The 10,775-nt window shown below is 40.8% G+C and overlaps 1 non-coding gene across 1 annotated transcript; it reads left to right on the forward strand.

The window, feature by feature from the left end:
• On the forward strand, positions 1–69 carry TRNAT-UGU (transfer RNA threonine (anticodon UGU)). Its single transcript has one exon. It is a non-coding gene; the product is annotated as a tRNA-Thr (tRNA).
• Positions 70–10,775: the final 10,706 nt, after the last annotated feature.

The raw sequence follows: 10,775 nt of genomic DNA on the forward strand, positions 1-10,775 counted from the left end.
GCTGTAGCTCAGTGGAAGAGCATCTGTCTTGTATGCAGAAGGTCCCAGGTTCAATCCCTGGCATCTCCAAAGGGCTGGGAGAGAACCTGCCCCAGTCAGCATAGACAGCACTGAGCAAGATGGACCAATAGTCTGACTCAATATAAGGCATCTTCCTATGTGACCCACACCCCTGCAAGTCTCAGGTTGTACAGCACAGGCACAGGTTTGCCACCTCAGTGAGAACTAGGCTATGTGTGCAATATATATGTATAAAATTCTTATATAATGTGCTGCAATAAGGGATTTAATGGTGGTAAAGACTCTTGTAGCGGTTGGTTTACCTTCCTTGTTATCAGAAAAGGGTAGAGCAGGTAGAGGTATCACTGGTTACTACACTGGTTTCTGCAAGACCTGCTTCCTGCATTTCTGGCTGATTTCCACCTGGCCTGGAAGGGCGGGGCCCTGTCTCTCTCCAGCTACAAAAGCAGCAACTGCTGAAGGGGCCAGAGACCATCTACCTGTGTGAGTTTCTGCAAGACCTGCTCCCTGCATTTCTGTCTGATTTCCACCTGGCCTGGAAGGGTGGGGCCCTGTCTCTCTCCAGCTGCAAAAGCAGCAACTGCTGAAGGGGCCAGAGACCATCTACCTGTGTGAGTTTCTGCAAGACCTGCTCCCTGCATTTTGGCTGATTTCCACCTGGCCTGGAAGGGCGGGGCCCTGTCTCTCTCCAGCTACAAAAGCAGCAACTGCTGAAGGGGCCAGAGACCATCTACCTGTGTGAGTTTCTGCAAGACCTGCTCCCTGCATTTTGGCTGATTTCCACCTGGCCTGGAAGGGCGGGGCCCTGTCTCTCTCCAGCTGCAAAAGCAGCAACTGCTGAAGGGGCCAGAGACCATGTGTATGTATGTGTGCGTGAATCTGCTGCTCTGGATGTCTATAGACTACTGGGGTTAGTTGTTTTTTAGTTGTTTTGGGGGTCAAGATTTAATTCTGGAGATTCATTTTTGCTGTTATTTGGACTATAGCATATTTTTGTTAAACACTGTTGTGAAGTGTGTGGGGATTGTTTAATTGTATATTGAGATGTTCTCATTAGTTTGTTGTTTATTATTATTGTTTGGCTACTTATATACTGTGTATATTTATATGTTAAAAATAAAAATGCTACTTATTTGCTGGGAAATTGAAGATTTTTATCTAGGCCTTTTTATAAAGTGCTTGGTTCTCTTATTGTGACACATTTAAATGTTTTTTCTTTTCTTTTAATAATGTTATTTGTTATTTAATTTTGAGAATTGCATTATTGTATTTATGCTTTATGATGTGTTATATTCATGTTTTTGTAAGCTGCCTTGAGGGCCTTTTGGCCATAAGGCGGGATATAAATTTAATAAATAAAATAAATAAATAAATACAGGGGAATAGGGTGTGTGGAAGGCCTAACATGAAGAGTTGGGATCACAGATCAGGTAAAAGGCCTGTGTGGGTAATTTTCTGTGCCATCTCTGTCACTGGTAACCTTGAGATAGTATCAAAGGCTTGTATTTTTTCATTAGTGTTTATCAAATACTTATATTTGTTTCATTAGTGGTTCTGAAGCAGCAGCACTGATTCAAGATGTGTTGGGCTCAATAAAATTATTATTCTTTAGTATACCTTTTTGAGTTTCCTTTTCCTTGTTTCTGCAAAAGGCCTAGGGTGGCTGCTTACACATCACCATAAATGAGGACACAGATGGGTATAAAGTGTGCATATCATTTATATGAATAGATGCAAATTTAGAAATAATTACTATAATTTAAAGAGAAATAGAAAACATCTCCCCATAACAGGGAAGGCTGTGACTAGGTGACACTGTCAGCTGTCCTAACTTCCAGTTGTTGATGGGCAACCCTAAGCCCCCAACCCCTGCTCCCCTTTCTTGTGGTTCTTTATCTTTAAACTGGACTTGACCCAGAAAGGGCTTCAAATAGAGACTGCCCTCTGTAAGGTAGGATAGATGGCTACCCTAATAATGCCCTTCCCCCTTCCCTCCATGGGTGCCTCATAAAGCAACAGGTCAAGGCATTCATTCACTGGCAATCACTCATGACCAAGTAAGATTGTCTTCCAAGATAAGGTCTTTAATGGTGGGTCTGTAAGTGACTGTGGAGGCCAATCCGAGATCCACACAGCCTCCCACAGTGAGGACATAGGTTTCCAGATGGAAGACAGTTGCGATAAGGACTTGCTTGATGTGCCTTCTGCTTAGCTCGTTTGTCCCTTTCTCCCTGTGCTCGTGCTTCTTCAAAGTCCATAGCACTTTTGATAATAGCTGGCCTCCAATTGGGACACTCATGGGCCAAAACCTCCCAGTTCCCGATGCTCATGTTTGCAAAGGCAAGCAGGGTTGAAAGAGAAGGGAATAAACGGAGGTAGAGAAAGAAAGAGAGAAGTGTTCCCCTTAAAAAAAAAGTAATGGGTAGATTACACAAAGCTTCCCTTCCAACAGCTAAGAAGATAGGTAGGTTTCAGCCTTAGATATACAGCATGTGCCCACTGTCATTTCTTCTGTTCTTTTATGTTCTTTTATGTTGACATATAACCACCCATTCAATGGTAGCAGTGGTTCCCAGGTAATTATATCATAAGGGACATAGAGCCCTGCTGGATCAGGCCAAAGGGCCATCTAGCCCAGCATCCTCTTCTCACCGTGGCCAACCTGATCAGGAAAAAAATGAAATGGACTGCCTTCAGGTCAGTTTGGATTTATGGCGACCCTATGAATAGGGTTTCATGGTAAGCGGTATTCAGAGGGGGTTTACCATTGCCTTCCTCTGAGACTGAGAGGCAGTGACTGGCCCAAGGTCACCCAGTGAGCTTCATGGCTTTGTGGGGATTGGAACCCTGGTCTCCCAGGTTGTAGTCCAACACTCAAACCACTACACCACACTGGGTCTCTGACACCACACTGGTTCTCCAATGTTGTGGTTTATTTCTAGACCACCTTTTGGCCAAAAAGGTCCCCAAGCTGGCTCACAAAAAATACACACAAATACAAAATACAAGTAAGGAAAAAAATACAATTTTCAAAAATTTAAGACAACAAAAACAACATTTTAAAAAAGCAACAGCAACTAAAAACCAAATACATTCACCTTCCTGGTAAAAGGCAGTCCCCAGAAAGATGTCAGAAAGAGCAGGGGTGAGGGGCTATCTTCTAGCACTACCTAGATTCCTGTTGAACTACATTTCTTAGACATAGTTTCTCCCCCCTATCCAATTTGTTACTATTCTAGTGTATGAGAAAGTTCTAAGATGGTGGGATATAATCCTGTATTGCTCTTCCGCAAAATGTAGGGCTTAGATCACCCTTGTATGTTAGGACCAGAGGGACCAGTACTTTGAGGGGAAGCAGGCTTGCTCTTTAGAACAGCTCTTTCCCCCTTTATGGCTTGGATGAAGACCACCTCTTCACAAATGCCCACCTCACATGCACTGAACACATGGAGGAAAAGTGGGATTCTCCCTCTAAGTCCCCCCTCCCATGCACTTGCTAGCTCCACCCTTTGACCTGAATGCATTCAGTCTAGTGGGAAGCCTGCATGCATACACCTGTACATGCATAGGCTTCTCCACACAACTGGGCATTCAATTCACAGAGGACTCCTGTTCATGTGGAGAAGCATACATGTATAGCAATGCACATGTGTATTCTCAGACATTTTGCTGAGCGTGCAGTGAGCATGACAATGTAGACAATAAGGGCAATGGGCACAGCCCCACTTCCCCTGTCTATGTATTCAGTGAATGTATGGAGGGCACCTGTGAACAGGCATTTAGCCAGCTCTCTAATAGAATAAGGCTAATTACTTCTCATACTTTTTATTTTTTGCTACTGCACTTGTCTGTCAATATGATAATGTTTTGTTTTGCTTTTTGACCACTTGCTGCACAGTGAGCAGCTGGTATGCTTGCACAGCAACTGAAAACATGGACATCACTTTTCTGAATTACAGTTGGATTAAAATCTACTACTCAAACACAAGGAATTTCAAGCATGTCTTAGAAATAAGACATGCTCATCATGTATTCTATCCTAGTTCAGTGATGCCTTTTGATGAATGCTATTACCCATGCCACATGCTTTTTTTTTTAAGGATTTTAATCACTGAGTCAATATGTATGTGGAAAAGAATGCAGAGTGCCTTTTGGATACAGGTTGACCCTGACAGTGGGATATAATGAAACAATACCTGCCCCTTCATTATCATTTTAATAGAGAACTGATACTCTGCAAGAGAATTATATTCTTGCCAGTCATGTAGCTTCTCCATCAGAATAGGGTCTTAGATAAAGAGCTCCAGTGATGAATGTGTAGATGTTGCTATAAAATGAGAAAAAAAGTTACAGAAGCATATTGTTCCAAGGGAAATTACCATGGATCAAAGGGTACAAATGAAACTGCTCCTATTCAGCCTCTATAAAAAAGGAAGGGGGCTTGTCTGGGAGCAGAAACTGGTGAATTGTTCAAGAAGTACACAGTCCCTTGGTTCAGAAAATAAAAGATTTGGAAGCTGAGTGGTAATCTGAAGCAGCCACATGTAAGCAGGGGTGGGGGATGTCTGGTTCTCCAGAAGGTCATTCAATAACAAATCCAGTCACCACTTGCGGTTGCCCAAGCTGGCTGGGACTGATGGAGTCTGACAACATCTGAAGGGTGCCACATATTCCCCATCCCTGTTATAAATAGATATCGCTACACTTTTAATCTTACTCAGTGGCACGTTAGAAGGATAACTTTACATTAAAGTTATAGGTTATTTATGAAAGCCAGTCAGGAAGATGATACACAGTATAATAAAATATATTAATCACAACTCAAAGCAGAGTTACGGGCATCTAAGCCCATTTATGTTGTTACTTTTGTTTAAAACACTTCCATTTTTATATAAGTGCTCTCATTTTATGTTGTCTGTAGACCTATGCAGACATTCGAAAGCATTTTTCTTAACATGCAAAGGGGGGCTACAGGGTGGACACATTAACTCTGCCCCCCCATCATTTGGGTCACCTTCCAGCTTGTGGAAGGAACTCTTCTGAAGTGGGAAGCCTTCTGCTCTCGTAAAGGCTCCCCCTGAATTTTAGATCCCTGGAAAATTAGGTTTCTAAAATACACAGGGAGCCTTCATGAGTACAGAAGGCTTCCTATTTCAGAAGGTTGCCTTCCACAAGCTGGAAGGTGACCCAAGCAATAACAGGATGGAGTGAATGGTCTTGTTCTTGCAGACAGCCCCCTCTCGCATGTTAAGTAAACATGCTTTCAGATGCTTGCATACATCAGTGCTGCACCAGGTGTGGGGAACCTTTTGCCTTCCAGATGTTGCTGAACTACAACTCCCATCCTCCCTGGCCATTGGCCATGCTTGCTGGGGTTGATGGGAGTTGTAGTTCAACAACATCCAGAGAGCCGGAGGTTCATCACCACAACAACCAAGGCAATAACTCTGCCTTAGTTATTGTCTGCCCCAAATGTCAACATAACAGAAAGATCACAATTCCTGTCTTTTGTTCTGGAAAGCCTACATGAATTCATCATGGGAAGAAGATGCCACACAACTGGCTAAAAATGAAAGATTGCTGAGTCATAATGCCAAAATGTTTCTTCTTACACATTTTCAATTAACATTCTGTGTTTTGTCTTTAAGAGAGAGAGAGAGAGAAAGAGAGAGAGAGAGAGAGATTGCTTTCATGGAAATTATAAATGTAAGTCTTTAAAAAGTGTGCTTGGGATATTATGAAAGATAGTTTACACCTCATTCAGATAAGTCCTAACAAATTTGACAAGGGGGCAGGTTTTAAACAGGCCTTTTCTGTCAATATCTCATAAGAAGAGCCTGCTGGATCAGGACAGTGCCCATCTAGTCCCTTCACGCAGTTTCCAGCAACTGGTATTCAGAAGCATAAGAGCACAGCCATCATTGCTAGTAGCCATTTATTGTTGGCATGAGGCCTAGTACTTTTCCATTAAGTCTGAAAGTTTTGAAAGTTAAGAGGAGTTATGTCTTTGCCCAGTCTGGGAACGGACAGTGAAGGCCGTTGTTATGGTAACCATCAAGATATAGACTGGGAAAGTTCTAACAGAGTCTGTGAGTTGTGTCCTTCTGCATCATGCCTCTGACCTGAGAGGCTGTCTTACTTTTGCTTTCGGAGAGAAATGTGCTGTAGAGCTAGAGGGGGGGAAACTGCTGAAAAGCCTTAATGTCTTAATAAAGACTCTTAACATGCTCTAATGCTCTGAAGAAGTTTCTTGCTCAACTTAACTCCAACGTAATGTATGCTGTTTCACGCAACAACACACACACGCCAACATTTATAGCCTTACCCCCCATGAATTTGTCCAATCGTATTTTAAAGCCATCTAAATTGGTGGCCATCACTGCCTCTTGTTGTAGATTATAGATTGTTATAGATTATTTTATAGATGATCTGTAACAGGATCTGTAATAAGCTCTGTTATCTTTTTGGCGCCTACTGAAGACCTTCCACTTTCAACAAGCCTTTTAAGTAGAGACCTTATTCCAGTCTGCGTCTGTGCTGGAATTGCTTTTTAACATGTTTTTAAACCTTCTCTTTTTTTAAAAAAAGATGTTTTTAAAGGTTTTTAAAAAATGCTTTTAAAGATGTCTTGTTTTAATGTATTTTAAATTCGTTATGATGTTTTAAAGTGTTTTTAGTGCTTCTGTTTGCCGCCCTGGGCTCCTGCTGGGAGGAAGGGTGGGATATAAATCAAATAATAAATAAATAAAATAAAAACCTCCTCCATCAAAGGCTGTTTTGTTATTCTCTCCATCCTGTGCTGAGAACATGGTAATGAGATACAGAATTATTCACCCTCAGCATTTCCAGTCCTAATGACTCTGGACACACACCAGATAATTAGCTGTGTAGTTCAAATAAATGAATAATAATTCCTCAATGAAGGTAGAAAAAAATCAGAAAACCTCTTTCACAGGATCCAGATTTATTGGCATCCTTTTGCTGTATTTTCCTCCTGAGTGCTCAGCCCATCTGTTGCTGAATAACCTTTTCTCGCTTCACCAAGATAAAAATCAAGTTCCTTCCTTGAGAATATAAATTTTCATGAGGGATATTCATTTCTCTGTAAGCTCTTTATTAATTAGCAAATGAGAAGATATTCTGGGTGATCACTTTTGACAGTTGAAATTGTGTTGATACACTATATGCAGACCCCGACTAGATGCAAAGACAATAAAAGGAATTGCCACTCTGTCTCTAGAGTCTCTAAAGCAGAATATATGATATGTGAAGGCAGAAATAATAAAGCAAAACACTGATCAGATAGTGAGAGGGATGATGTTTGACATTTCTTCCCCAACATACTACACATCACAAAATAGGTCTGGACACTTCTGAACTAGTATAGAGGTTACATTATGCAAGAGAATTGGAATTCTGTGGAGACTTTCCCATGTCCTTGCCATATCATCTAGGGGGAAAAAAACTCAACTCAAGTTGTACATTTCCCCACGAATCTGGGAGCCTGGTCCATTAGGATGAATGGAACACTGCCCCCAGCAGAATCAGTTGCTCCCAACCGGTCCTGTCCTGCATCATACTTTCCACCGGTCCAGGGAATGGCACTGATAATCAGCCTCCTCCTTAGTCAGTCTGACACCCAGTCCACAAGCCAAACCATACTGTAGAGTCAGTGGCATCACTAGGGTTGGTGTCACCTGGTGTGGTAACTCATGGTGTCACCCCCATGGACCTCCTCCCGTATCAGACCATACAGAATCCTTAGTAATGTTTTTCGTACTAATGTTACTCATAAATCGTAATTCGCATATATCACTGAATGTAATGGCAATAGTAGTGACATAAACAACTAGCAAAATTAAAATTACACCTTTAAATTACAATATCATACGCACAGCTCAAATTCTTGCTCTTATTACTAATGGGAGTTAATTATCTTGCATATGCCCATAGTAAATTTTCAGATACTTTCAGACCCTCAGCAATTTTCAAGTGGTCTACGTAGAAGAAAGGTTTGGGAACCCCTGGAATAAGACACCTGCTTATGTCCCTATGCTGCTCTCTCCCCCATTTAGGTGCCTGGGATGGATGCATGTGGACACACCTCCTTACAATTATGGAAAGTGATTCTTAATCATAAGTCTCCAGACACAAAGTTACATAGGTATTTATCAGTTGTTTAGCAGAAAATTCAGAGCTGCAGGGTCCCTTCATGATAGTTACAGCCACGTACACCGTTTTTTGCTCCTGGATTAAGAATGAGATCTTTGTTAATGCATTCTCTCACAACAACAAACATCTCTAGGAGCCAATCAGCATGAAAGTGGAGAGCGTTAGCAACTGAGAAGACTCTTCTCAGTGACTAACACACTCCTTTTTCATGCTGACTGTAGGATGCTTGGAGACATAGCGACCCTGCTCCCAAAAAAGCAGAGGGACTAAGATCCCCTGGGCAACTACCCTCCTGGTGCTTATGGACATGACCGTAATATATTTTGTGACGTGCAAGTTCAATATTATTTATTAAGTGTGTTTAGGATTACACTGATGGCATTCCCAAATATGTACTTTCACACAGACTTTGGTTTTCCATAACACAATGTTTGTCCAAGCCTCCACACTTGGGGGGGGCACTACTTGCACACCCCTTCCATAAGCACATCAAAGTTGGATACACACCTGAACCAAGACCCAGACAAAAGGGCACTCAAAACAAAAAGGTAATTACAGTGGCTGAGTAGATCTTGTACAGTGGTTATACTCACTGGGCAGCCACTGTCCTTCATATTTTACAAAATACTTTTTCCTATACAAAGATTAAATTTCTGTGTATGAAAAAGTAATATATGAAGTGGTCTCAATAGTGAGAAAAGTAAACAAGTGAATGGTGATCCAAATGTTTTTCATTCTCACGTTATGAAGCTAGCTGCCAGATGATGTATCACCTTCGCTACGCATGCAGTGTAGACTGAAAAAACAGCACCCAAGCCACCATTCAATACGTGCCCGTGCTCTTTCCGACATGAATCTACAGTTCTCAAAAAGTAATGTGTGACAAAGTCCTCAAACACCTTATAACATGCCTCAAACATGGTCTCTTGTTCTACCAGCATGCCTTCACACCATCACTTTGCCAAAACATAAGGATAGGTAAATTGCTTTTAGGGAGGTTCACAATTATGATTTCCTATTTATTTAATCTAAAAATATTTAAAATACATAAAAACAGCCAGGGGAAGATATTGGAGAAATATAAAATAAATACAAATAAAAAAAGAGGGGAGGTGAAGAGACCTTAAAGGTGCTACTCACCATCTGTGAAAACAATGGAGAACCATGACCACCCCCAGAAAGAAGGGCACACTTAAAATGTAAAGGAAAAAATCATCTACAACCATAGTGTGAAATCAAACACTTATTGGGACACAGTATGAAGAAATATTTATATAAACATGACTCTCAGATATGTTTATGAATTACACAATCTGTAAATATATTTATAGTGCAATCCGATGTTTGTTTACTCAGAAGCAAGTCCCAATGTATTCAATGGGGTTTACTCAAACTGGGAAGTGTGCAGAGAACTACAGCCTCAAGTGATAAATAACTTGTTCTTTCAACTTGTTCTTTTAAGTTGAGACCTTATCCAAGTCTGAGTCTCTGTTGGAATTGCTTTTTAATATGTTTTTAAGCCTTTTCTTTTTTTAAAAAAATTGTTTTTTAAAGCTTTTAAAAAATATTTTCAAAGATGTTTTAATATATTTTAAAGTCTGTTTTTATGATGTTTTAAAGTGCTTTTAGTGCTTTTGTTTGCCGCCCTGGGCTCCTACTGGGAGGAAGGGCGGGATATAAATGAAATAATAAATAAATAAACTTCATTCACCCAACCCAAAATTCAGAATCATGCCTCTTTAGGCTGTTTTCCAACTGTTTATTCTTGCTTTATGGTTATTGGATTTTAAATGGCTTTATTTCTTGTTGTGAGCTGCCTTGGTTTCCAACCCTACCTCATAGGGTCATTGGAAAGACTACACACACACACTGCAGATGTATAAATACATACAGCCCATATAATAGTTTATTGTCAAACCAGTTGGTCATTGCAGAAAAATCAGTATTAGTTTTAAAAAAATCAGTATTCATTTCCTACAGAATAAAAACTGTAATACCTAAGTAAGCCCTGCCTACTTGCTTTAAAATAGGACTGGAGGAGGGGGGGACAGAAACACAACACAAACACAATTCTTTTTTACATTCACTCCAAAGTCCCATTGATTTTCAGCACATTCATAACTATGTCTACTCAAAAGTAAATCCTATTGAATTCAATGGGATTTACTCTGGAGATATGGGATTAACAATGCTTTTACCCCCACAAAAGCAAGTATTGGGAAGGTTTTGAAAACACTGCCCAGGATCTGACTCCTACACACAAGAGGGGGGAAAACTGAAATGTATATACTTACCCAATTTCTGAGATTTTCAGATAAACGGGGGGGGGGGGAAACCACCATTTTCTGGCCTTGCAATGAGGTTTACTAGACACTGCCACAGGTCAAACAAACACTTCACTGATTGGCTGCAATCCTGAATGGGCGGGGTTAAAGCTACAAAGTGCTATACAGTAGTTTAAAAAAAGGTTTAACGAGGCGGCTGATGTTTTTATGTATATCTTGAGAACCGGACCACCTAGAAACTTATTTTTTTTTAAATTAAAGCTGAGAATCACCCCCCTCTGATGGTGTCACCTGGTG

The sequence above is a fragment of the Rhineura floridana genome, chromosome 4 (assembly GCF_030035675.1).
Source record: "Rhineura floridana isolate rRhiFlo1 chromosome 4, rRhiFlo1.hap2, whole genome shotgun sequence".
NCBI lineage: Eukaryota > Metazoa > Chordata > Lepidosauria > Squamata > Rhineuridae > Rhineura > Rhineura floridana.